General features: G+C 48.5%; 1 pseudogene; it reads right to left on the bottom strand.

Moving 5' to 3' along the window:
* The window catches only part of LOC126407117 (uncharacterized), a 4,715-nt pseudogene extending 3,443 nt beyond the window's left edge, over positions 1-1,272 (bottom strand).
* Positions 1,273-10,706: the final 9,434 nt, after the last annotated feature.

The raw sequence follows: 10,706 nt of genomic DNA, 5'->3' as shown, positions 1-10,706 counted from the left end.
TTTGACATAGAATGTATTTGTTTTCTAGTAATTCATGATATATAGCCTATTTTGATACAAACATCAGCCTAATTTCTGTTAATAAAAAATTGAAAATGACGCATGCGTTTAATCAGTAGGCATAATCATTACTATGCATGAATAAATCACCCAGTTGCTCGATCCAAATAAGCTGAGGTGACTGAGTGCACTGCAGGACCATCAGAGCAGCATCGAGGCCTACGGTGATTTACAGTGGCGGAGCGCATAAACAAACACTTTGGAGGAGTTATGTGCTCTCAAATCAAACTTTTTTGAAGGATTATTCGTTTACCTGAAGTGTCTTGAAATTAATTTCACTGCTGATTGTTTTCTTGATAGACTAGATTTTTTATTTGGCTACTTTTTGTCCGACGTGGCCAAACAATTGAGAGCGGTGACGCACAGGGGTTGGAATTGGAGGGTTAGATCACCACATGATTCCTGAGCGCGGCACCGCTGCTGCTCACCGCTCCCTCAGGGGATGGGTCAAATGCAGAGAACAAATTTCACACACTCTGGTGTGTGACAATCAGTGGGACTTTAACTTTAACGCAAATGAGCGCATTAATCAATGAGGGGGAAAACAACATGATTCGACGAATAGTCAGCTAAAGGAAAAATCTGTCAAATCAGATTCGACTATGAAAATTCTTAGTCGGGGACACCCCTAAGTTGTTGTATACTGTAATGTGGAGGACTTGTGAGAGGTTCACACTAACCATCACCCTACCATCAAAAGACCCAACCAGAAGGAGCTAAACCCTGGTTATTACAGCCAAATATGCCTTTAGCTTTTAATGTTAATGCCAACATCCAGTCACAGGTCATATTGCCGACTATGAGGCCCATTCCCACAAACAAGTAACCCCACATGGGGTGTAGGTGAAAAAACAATACAAACAAAAGTATTCTATAATATAAACACATATTTTATGTCTCCCAGTTGAACTTGCCTTCCTACGCTATGTTTTCGACATATTTGTCCTTGATAAAAGCAGTCTCTGTGCAGATGACCCAGACCCAGGCTGACTGAATGAATGAACTCTCTGCCTGGATTTTAAAACATTGCATCATCTGTGATTACACATCATGGCTGCGGCCCTCCTCAGAGCCTTGCCATGTCTTTCCCCACAAGTCTGGCAAAGAGCTCCCAGCCTCCACCCTCTTTCCCAAGGAAGCTGTTACACAGTCTGTCTCTGGGTTCTGCTTAACATCACTCTTCGTGAGTCCAAACTTGGCAGCAGATTCCATCTCCCAGATCTGTCTCATACACATAAACAAAAACACATACTCTCCATTCAGATTCTGTAAGGAAAAGCCGTTTGATTAAATGTGCTGTATGCAACAATATAGCAGCACACAACTGTTTGCTATGTAAAGATGATGGAGTAATGACATCCTAAGCTGAGAATGAAGTAATGCCTCCCCTGTGTGTATGTTGTAATCTAAGCTCCTCTCTTCTTTGTTGTGCATGTGAGTCTTTGTGTAAGTATCCCACTGTGGGCTTTCAAGTCAACATATGATATGCTAGTTAACCTTTTATGTCTGTTTTTTTTTTTTAAGATATTTTTGGGGCATTTTTGCCTTTATTGGACAGGACAGGTAAGTGTGAAAGAGGGAGAGAGAGAGGGGGGATGTCATGCAGCAAAGGGCCACAGGCTGGATTCGGACCCCGGCCGCTGCGGCAACAGCCTTGTACATGGGGCGCCTGCTTTAACCACTAAGCCACCGATGCCCCAACCTTTTACGTCTGCTGCTGACATTCCAGGATTCTGTGTCAAGTCACGCTTGTTACATGTGTCTTTTCAAAATTCCATTTTCACAATAAATATACAGTTTCTGCTCTTTAGGTGCATACAGTCTCTTTCAAAATAAACATAGTGTAGGTAAAACACCTCGTTTTTAGGTTTATCTCCTTCTGCAACAAAAGCATGTGATTAGGTTTAGAAAAAAACATCATGGTTTGGCTCAACATTCACACACCAGCGGACTCCCAGCTGAAAGTCTGGGCCACCTATCCTATAGGAACTTTTCAGCTCTTTATATTACATAGTTACCTGCGGCATTACAACCTGACGCCGCCCAACAGTGACTCGTATTGCCGCAAAAGATGCCGTTTGGTGTTGGTGTCTGACACCAAAATCACTGACAAAGCAGCGGTATTTCACAAGTCGGGAATGAGAACAGCCCACATTATAGTGGTTACTGCTGATAAACCCCCTATAAAAAGATACCAAAGTGTTTTCAGATAGTTTTTTCCTCAGTTTGTAATGTAATTAAGAAATTGCAGTTAAGAGGAACTGTGGGGGTCAAGTTGAGGTCTGGAAAACCTAGAAAACCTTTCCAGAGAGTTAGAAAGGCAAATCAAAACCCCTGTTTGCTTGCAAAAGACCTGCAGGAAGATCACTGATGATGATGCACTGTTCTACTGTGAAGCGACACCTGCAAAAATATGACCTTCATGAAAGACTCATCAGAAAAAAACCTTTCCTGCTTCCTCACTACAAAATTCAGTGTCAGAAGTTTGCAAAGGAAGATCTTAAGAAGCCTGATGCTTTTTGGAAACAAGTCCTGTGGATTGATGAAGTTAAAACACGGGGGTAGATCAATCATGCTTTGGTCTTGTGTTGCAGCCAGTGGCATGGGAAACATTTCACAGGTAGATTGAAGAATGGATTCAGTTAAATTCCAGCAATTCTGGAGGCAAACAGCACATCATCTATAAAAAAGCTGAAGATGAAGAGAGGATGGCCCCAAATAGCTTATGATTGGCTTATTATCAGTTTATGATGATGTTTAGATATGACAAATATTGAATTACTGCTATTCTACTGCATTGTGCAGTGAAATAACAAACAAAAGGCCCCCAAAGCACCTAAAGGATATGCAGTTTGAGGGTATACGACTTAATGTGTACTTTTACTTCGGAGGAAAACATTGTACTACATTTTCCTTGACAGATGCATTTTACTGGTTACATTGCAGATACAGATTTTATTCACAATATACTGTGGTGACCCACAATAGACACTGAGAGAGACATTCACCATAAACACTGAGAGAGACATTCACCAAGGGACTGTACCTTTAAGGGAGAGGTTGACGGGGACTAGTGCTTCCGGGTTTATGTTGTGTTTACGTTCTCACCTCGCTCGCTGTACTGAGAGTTATATATATGAAGTGGAGAGTAAAGCTGACTCGACGCATCTCCGTCTCCTGTCTTCTCATTTTACGCACTCCACATTGGTGACCCTGATGCGAGTTGGATACTGCTGAGTTATGTCACACAACGACAGTAATGACAATGCTGCTGTGGCGCCGGCCGTTGCTAACGGCGCGGCTAATGTCGGTGCTATCTACGCTGCGACCATCAAGTTACCGGACTTTTGGCAGCACAACCCGCGGCCGTGGTTTCAACACATCAAGGCCCAGTTCCAGCTGAGAGGAATAACACAGGATGTTACAAAGTATTTCCACGTCGTAGCGGCCTTGGATGCCTCGACAACAGCCAGGACTATGGTACTGTTAGAGGCTCCTCCGGCCAATGGCAAGTACGACGCACTCAAAGCTTTCCTGTTACAACTCTTTGAACTGTCGGAGCTTGAGAAAGCAGACCGCCTGCTGTCCCTAAACGGCCTCGGTGACAGCAAGCCATCCGAATTAATGGAGAGAATGCTGGCTGTGCTGGGCGCAGCTGAGTCCTTGTTTCTTTTCACCCACATTTTCCTGCGCCAGCTTCCAGCACCCGTGCGCACCGCACTAGCCAGCTCTTCCCTCTCCTCCTCTAGAGAGTATCGGGCACTGGCTGTGGAAGCAGACCGGATTTTCCTCGCCAACCGGCAGCAGTTTGTCCATGCGCTGCTGCCCCCTCAGCACATGTCAGCCCCACCCCCATCTCCGGAGGATGACTCGGACACCGCAGCAGCAGTGACAGCCCGCCGACAGCGTGAGGACGGGTGGTGTTATTATCATTCCAGGTTTGGGGCCAAGGCCAAGCAGTGTCGCAAGCCATGCAGTTTTGGAGCCCAGGGAAAAGCCAGGGCCGGCGCTCATTAGCAGCTATGGGCGCTGGCCGCGATTGCAAGCTGTTATTCATCACTGACACCTTGTCCGGCCGGCAGCTGCTGGTCGATTGTGGTGCTCAGCGCAGCATCCTGCCGGCGAAACCGGCGGACACCATGGCTGGCGGGCACGGCCCCCCGATGGACGCCGCCAACGGCACGCCCATACATACCTATGGCACGAGGTATGTGGAGGTGTGTTTCAGCAGGCGGCGTTTCGGCTGGGACTTCGTCATGGCTGCCGTGTCTACGCCGCTCCTGGGAGCCGATTTCCTCTGCGCTTACAGACTGTTGCTGGATGTTACAAACTGCCGCCTGATCGACGCCCTCTCTTTTGCTTCTTACCCCTGCACACTGGGAGGGGTGGGGGCACTTTGTCTGTCGAACATGCTTGCTGCCGGGGACCCGTATCAACGCCTGCTCGCCGAGTTCCCTGACCTCACCACGCCCACGTTTTCATCAGCGGTGGCTAAGCATGGCGTGGAGCACCACATCACCACAGTCGGCCCCCCAGTCTATGCACAAGCCCGGCGCCTCGACTCTGCCAAGCTCGCAATCACCAGGGAGGAGTTCACCACCATGGAGCGCCTCGGCATCGTGCGTCGCTCCAACAGTCCATGGGCCTCCCCCCTGCACATGGTAACCAAGGCTGATGGCAGTTGGCGCCCCTGAGGTGATTTTCGTCGCCTAAATGACGCCACCACCCCCGACCGGTACCCGGTGCCGCACATACAGGACTTTTCTGCCCACCTAGCCGGTGCCACCATCTTTTCGAAGGTGGACCTGGTGCGCGGTTACCACCAGGTGCCCGTCCACCCGCAGGATGTCCCCAAGACAGCGGTCATCACACCCTTTGGCCTTTTTGAATTCCTGCGGATGCCTTTCGGCCTCAAGGGTGCAGCACAGACGTTCAGCGCCTCATGGACTCTGTACCATGAGACATGCCGTTCTTGTTTGTTTACTTGGACGACATTCTCGTGGCCAGCGCGTCTGCGGAAGACCATCTCATGCATCTCCGGCAGCTGTTCAGCCGGCTCAGCGAGCACGGCCTCATCATCAACCCGGCCAAGTGTGAGTTTGGCCGGTCATCCATTACCTTCCTCGGCCACCACGTCACCCCACAGGGGGCCGTCCCCCTCCCTGCCAAGGTGGACGCCGTCACCAGTTTCCCACGCTCCCGCACCGTGAAGTCCCTGCAGGAGTTCCTGGGTATGGTGAATTTCTACAACCGTTTCCTCCCTCATGCGGCCAAACTCATGCGGCCCTTGTACGATGCCTTGCGGGGTAGGAGGCCGGCGGACGAGTTGGATTGGTCCCCAGGGATGACTGACGCTTTTGGCGCTGCCAAAACCGCGCTGGCCAACGCTGCTCTGCTGGCGCACCCGTCTCCGACCGCCCCAGTTGGTCTCACTACGGATGCCTCTGATTATGCGGAGGGGGCTGTGTGTGAGCAGTGGGTGGGCGGAGCCTGGCAGCCGCTGGCCTTTTTCAGCAGGAAGCTCCGTGACAGTGAGAGGAAATACAGCGCCTTCGACAGAGAGCTCCTGGGTCTTTTCCTCGCCACTCGTCATTTCCGGTTCCTGCTGGAGGGCCAGCGGTTCACAGCGTTCGTTGACCATAAGCCACTTAGGTTCGCCACGGCCAAGTCTTCAGAGCTGTGGTCTGGTCAACAACAGCGTCAGCTCTCTGCCATCTCCGAGTACACCACCGACATTCAGCACGTGGCCGGCAAGGACAATTTTGTCACCGACGACCTTTCCCGGGCGGTCGCTGGGTCCGTCCACTTGGGCCTCGACTACGCAGCCATGGCGGCGGACCAGACCGCAGACTCTGAGGTTCAAGCCTACCGGACGGCCCCCACGGCGCTGCTCATGGAAGATGTGGTGTTTGACACGGCCAACGCAACGCTCCTCTGCGACGTCTTCACCGGCCTGCCGTGCCCTATGGTACCTGCTGGCTGGAGGCGCCAGGTCTTCGACGCCATCCATAGCCTTTCCCACCCGGGGGTGAGGGCCTCTACCAAGCTAGTGGGGGCCAAGTTCGTCTGGCCGGGCCTGCGGAGGGATGTCAGGGCCTGGGCTGCTGCCTGCGTGGTGTGCCAGCGCGCAAAGGTGACGCGTCATACTAAGGCCCCTTTGGCGCCCTTCAAGGTGCCAGAGAGACGTTTTGACCATGTGAATGTAGACCTGGTGGGTCCTCTTCCCCCCTCCCGTGGTTACACCTACCTCCTCACCATGGTGGACAGGACCACCAGGTGGCCAGAAGTCATCCCTCTGTCCTCTACTACATCAGCTGACATGGTCCATGCGTTCATTATGGCTTGGGTGGCCCGTTTTGGCACACCGTCTGACCTCTCCTCAGACCGAGGTCCGCAGTTCACATCAGAGCTTTGGAATGCGGTCGCCGAGGGCCTGGGGGTGAAGGTCCACCATACCACAACGTATAATCCTCAGAGCAACGGACTTTGCGAGCGGTTTCATCGTGACATGAAGGCCACGCTCAGGGCCAGCCTCACAGGCAGCGACTGGGCTGACCGCCTCCCATGGGTTATGCTTGGACTTCGCTCCACCCCTAAGGAAGATCTTCAGGCTTCATCAGCTGAGCTGGTGTATGGCCAGCCTCTGCGCGTCCCGGGGGAGTTCCTTCCTGACGCCACGGCCCCGTGGTCGGCTGCCTCCCATCGTGCTGTGTCCCGGAGCATGGCTGACGTTTTCGTTCCCGTTCCGACGTCTCACCATGGCCTCCCCCAGTCCTACGTTCCCAAGGATTTGCTGTCAGCCAAGTATGTCTTCATCCGCCATGACGGCCATCGGACCTCGCTGTGGCCCCCCTACGATGGGCCCTTCCCTGTCCTGGTGGGGGGGCGGGGGGTGGGGGGGTGATGTAAGAACTTCATTGTGGATATAGGGGGCAAGCCTGAGCGGGTGGCTATAGACCGTCTCAAGCCTGCTCATATGGATGTTAGTGAACCGCTTCAGCTGGCCCAGCCTCCACGGCGGGGGCGCCCCCGTGCAACAGCCGAGTCCCCTGCCCCTGACTCTTCCCCTGCCCCTGCTGAGGTTTCGGCCCAAGCCCCAGCCCTACCCCTCGCCCTTGACCCCCCTCCTGTTAAGCGCAGCCGTTATGGACGCCTGATCCACCCCCCTACAGTTTATGTTGTGTTTACGTTCTCACCTCGCTCGCTGTACTGAGAGTTATATATGAAGTGGAGAGTAAAGCTGACTCGACGCATCTCCGTCTCCTGTCTCCTCATTTTACACACTCCACAATACAACAATTAAAATATGAGACATTATTATTAATCTAATTGTCCAACATTATATTAGAATTGAATCTCCTACTTGAAAAGAAGAAATTGGAATGCAGATCATTTACTGTGTAGTATTATCAGTTATACTATTAATAGTAAAAAATTTTACTTAAGAAAAATATGAATTTACAAACAGGCATATTAGTCACTTGCTTTAATCACAGCGGTTATAAATAAGAGCTTTTATTCAGTTAAGGTAGGTATGGAGGTATTTTGCTGGTGGTAACATTATTAGTGTTTTAAGTTCTGATGACAAACTTACATACTTCGAGTTGAAACAGGTGTGAGTGGTGCTTATCTTGTAGGCTCTCCACTCCTGCTTGTTGACTCTACAGAAGCGAAGATGGGTTTGGTTGTAACGTTTGTATATTCACTATTAACTTTTGTCAATGGGCCACAACACTGGCCCACTGTGGGTGACGTGCTGCTTGCTCTGCAGCGTCCTGTGCTTCCTTGGGTCTGGATACAAAAATCATTCGTTCCAAAACTTACATCTCTGATGCTTGAAATTTTGAGTTTTCTAAAATGTAGCCTAACATCTCTGATCTCTATTTCTTCACCTGTTGTTGAATGTTGTTATTTTACTGTAGCTGTAACAAGTGAATGATGGACCCAAAAGCAGCACCGATGACAGGCAGGAAAGTTTACAATGAACTTTAATGCACCGCTTTGATTAATACAAAGTGAGCAGACTGGTGAAACAACTGAGAGACTCACTGTCTGGGTTCAACACTTTCTGAGCAGCAGGTTCTCCACGAACGCTGAAGCCAAAAACAGGTGAGTAGCTGGCACCCACCAGATGCACGCACACAGCAAACAGTTTAACTGTGTGCAACTGTACCGTGAGAAAGTAGTTTGAAGGCAATCTCAGACAAGCAGGGAATCTGGAACCAGGAGTATACATGAGGGAAGCCAACATGTGTGAAGCTGACTGGGGACAGGGTGGGTCTGGTGAGGAGTAGTTTGATTCCACAGCGCACACACAAAGGCGAAATGTGCAGCCACACAGCAAAGCGATCCATGGCACAGAAATACACAGGCAGATGAGCATGCTAAGTCACTATGGAGAGCTGAGTGATGGTCTCTCTAAACAGCTATTCGGAACAGGTGAACAAAAACCAGGAAGGCGGAAGCAGAGTTCTTGGTCGAGGACAGAAGGCTGACACGTTTACCGGCAAGTAGACAAAACAGAAGAGTCAGACGCAGGTAAAGTCAGCAACAAGAAAGCAGTCGGGGGTAAGCACTGGAAAGTCTTGCATAGGAATGTCGACGAGGAATCTGGCAACAAGCGTTTGTGAAGCAGGAGTCTTTATAGTGACTGGGAGTAACGAGGCACAGGTGAGTAGGGTTAGCTTGATGAGGTGGGTGTGGCAGACTGGCAGTGGAGGGAACTGTGTGGACGGGTGATAGGTTGGCAGGTAGGTGTGGTGGAGAGGCGGGGTGGGTGGAATACTACTGGGTGAGCTGAGAAATTGGCAAGTATGGTAGGTCAGAAGTGCAAACTGTGACAATAGCCAGTGATACAGAATCCCTGCTCACATAAAGGTAAACGTTCTCAACTCTCTGAGGAGGCCTGTAGCTCCGCCCCTACCGCTTCAAAGAGCCTCAGAGCACTGCTCTTTGTTCAAAGTTTATTATTAAACTTGTCGTGTGCCCAAATTGCACCAAATTCGACACTGCATTTCATTGGGCCCCCAGGAATACACTCATCAAGTGGGAGGCAATGCAAATGAATAGTTCCTGAGATATATAGAGGAATAACACATACACACACTCACATACAGAGATTCCTTGCTTTATAGTTAGATGCTCTGAATGTTGCATACAGCTGTGTGAAACGTTCTCACGCAACCAAAATGAGCACACATTACATCATTTATCAGATGTAGTGGATGTTAGAAAAAAAACAAGGGTGGTGAAATGAGGCTCATGTGGAATCAATTAGTTGTTTAGCCATGATGCACCCACAGTTGTGCCAACTTGGTGGTCTGTGGTGGTGGAAAGTGGCAAAAGATCCAAGATGCAGAAATTCACAAAAGAGAAGTTGACATTTTGGTTGCGTAGGAAGTATGTGGTGGAATTAAAGGTTTCAAGCAGCTGTTGTCTGTTAAAAGACTCTCCAGGTCCATATGTATTTACAATGTGTATTCACAACATCCATGTATGCACCATTTCCTATTCATAAATGTTTTATAAAACTATTATGAAAGATTATTGCTCCTCACCATATTTCAGATGAGTATACAAATTATGCATCTGGCGCTGGAATTTGTCTTTAAACTATTAAATACAAGGATGAACTGGTACATGTGATAAACAAGTGTTTCTGAAAAAGTCTCCTGTGCACAATAGACCTAGATTTTTTGTGTCTGGGGAGTTTTTTAATACAATTTTTCACGTGCATTAAAAAAAAGAAAAAGACACTTTTGCCTGTATCCTCTTAAAACTAGAAAAAGTTTAAAAAAAAAGTAGTATACCATGAAAGAGATGGCCATAGTTTTCCACACTGGCAAAAACAACTGACTGTGAGTTCGCTATAGGTATAAGCACATGTAAGCTTAACTTTGAGAGATACTAGGTTGACCTTTGGGTGCAGCACTGAGCTGTGTGTGCTGAAGCTAGCGGTTTAGTGTCTGAAAGGCCTTTAATTATCCCATGTCAGGTTGTAATGTTTCCAGTCAGGATGCTTTCTATTGCTTCTCTTGCTTTTGCCTTCTTAAGTTTCCTTCAAACATACAGCTGTTTGTGAGTTTTTTCACCAGGATGGTGATGTTTGATGACCATATCAGGTTGTTTGTGGTGCAGATTCCTAGGAGCCTAAAACTGTTCACTTGCTACATCTCAGCTCGATGAATGTGGACAGCGTTGTGTGTCTTTGCCACCTCTTTCCTAAAATCAACGATCAGCTCCTTGGTTTGCTGACATTGAGCTGTAGGTTGTTCCCCTTTTTTTTGTTTTAATTTATTTATTGTGAAATATGACAAGACAAACAACATATAGTGGACATACAACAGAATACATACAAAGTGTAAAAATTTGTGACTGTGCGGGTGTGTGTGTTGTTTAAGAGTGCAGGAAGTAATCGCATTATTGCAATAATAATGGGAGATAATAATAATAAAAATAATAATAGCGACAACAATGGTAAAATTAGTTAACAACAATAACAACAATAATAATAATAACAATGATAACTAGAGCACTCAGAGAGCGCAGACCTCCTTCAAGCAGCTCAGATTTCCCGCCATTTTATTATTTTATACACTTCGCTTCAACCGATCACCACCAAAATTATCATCTGTTCCTTGTCCCAT

This window comes from Epinephelus moara, chromosome 19, assembly GCF_006386435.1.
Source record: "Epinephelus moara isolate mb chromosome 19, YSFRI_EMoa_1.0, whole genome shotgun sequence".
NCBI classification, from domain to species: Eukaryota; Metazoa; Chordata; class Actinopteri; order Perciformes; family Serranidae; genus Epinephelus; species Epinephelus moara.
This window is presented reverse-complemented; position numbering and strand designations above follow the sequence as displayed.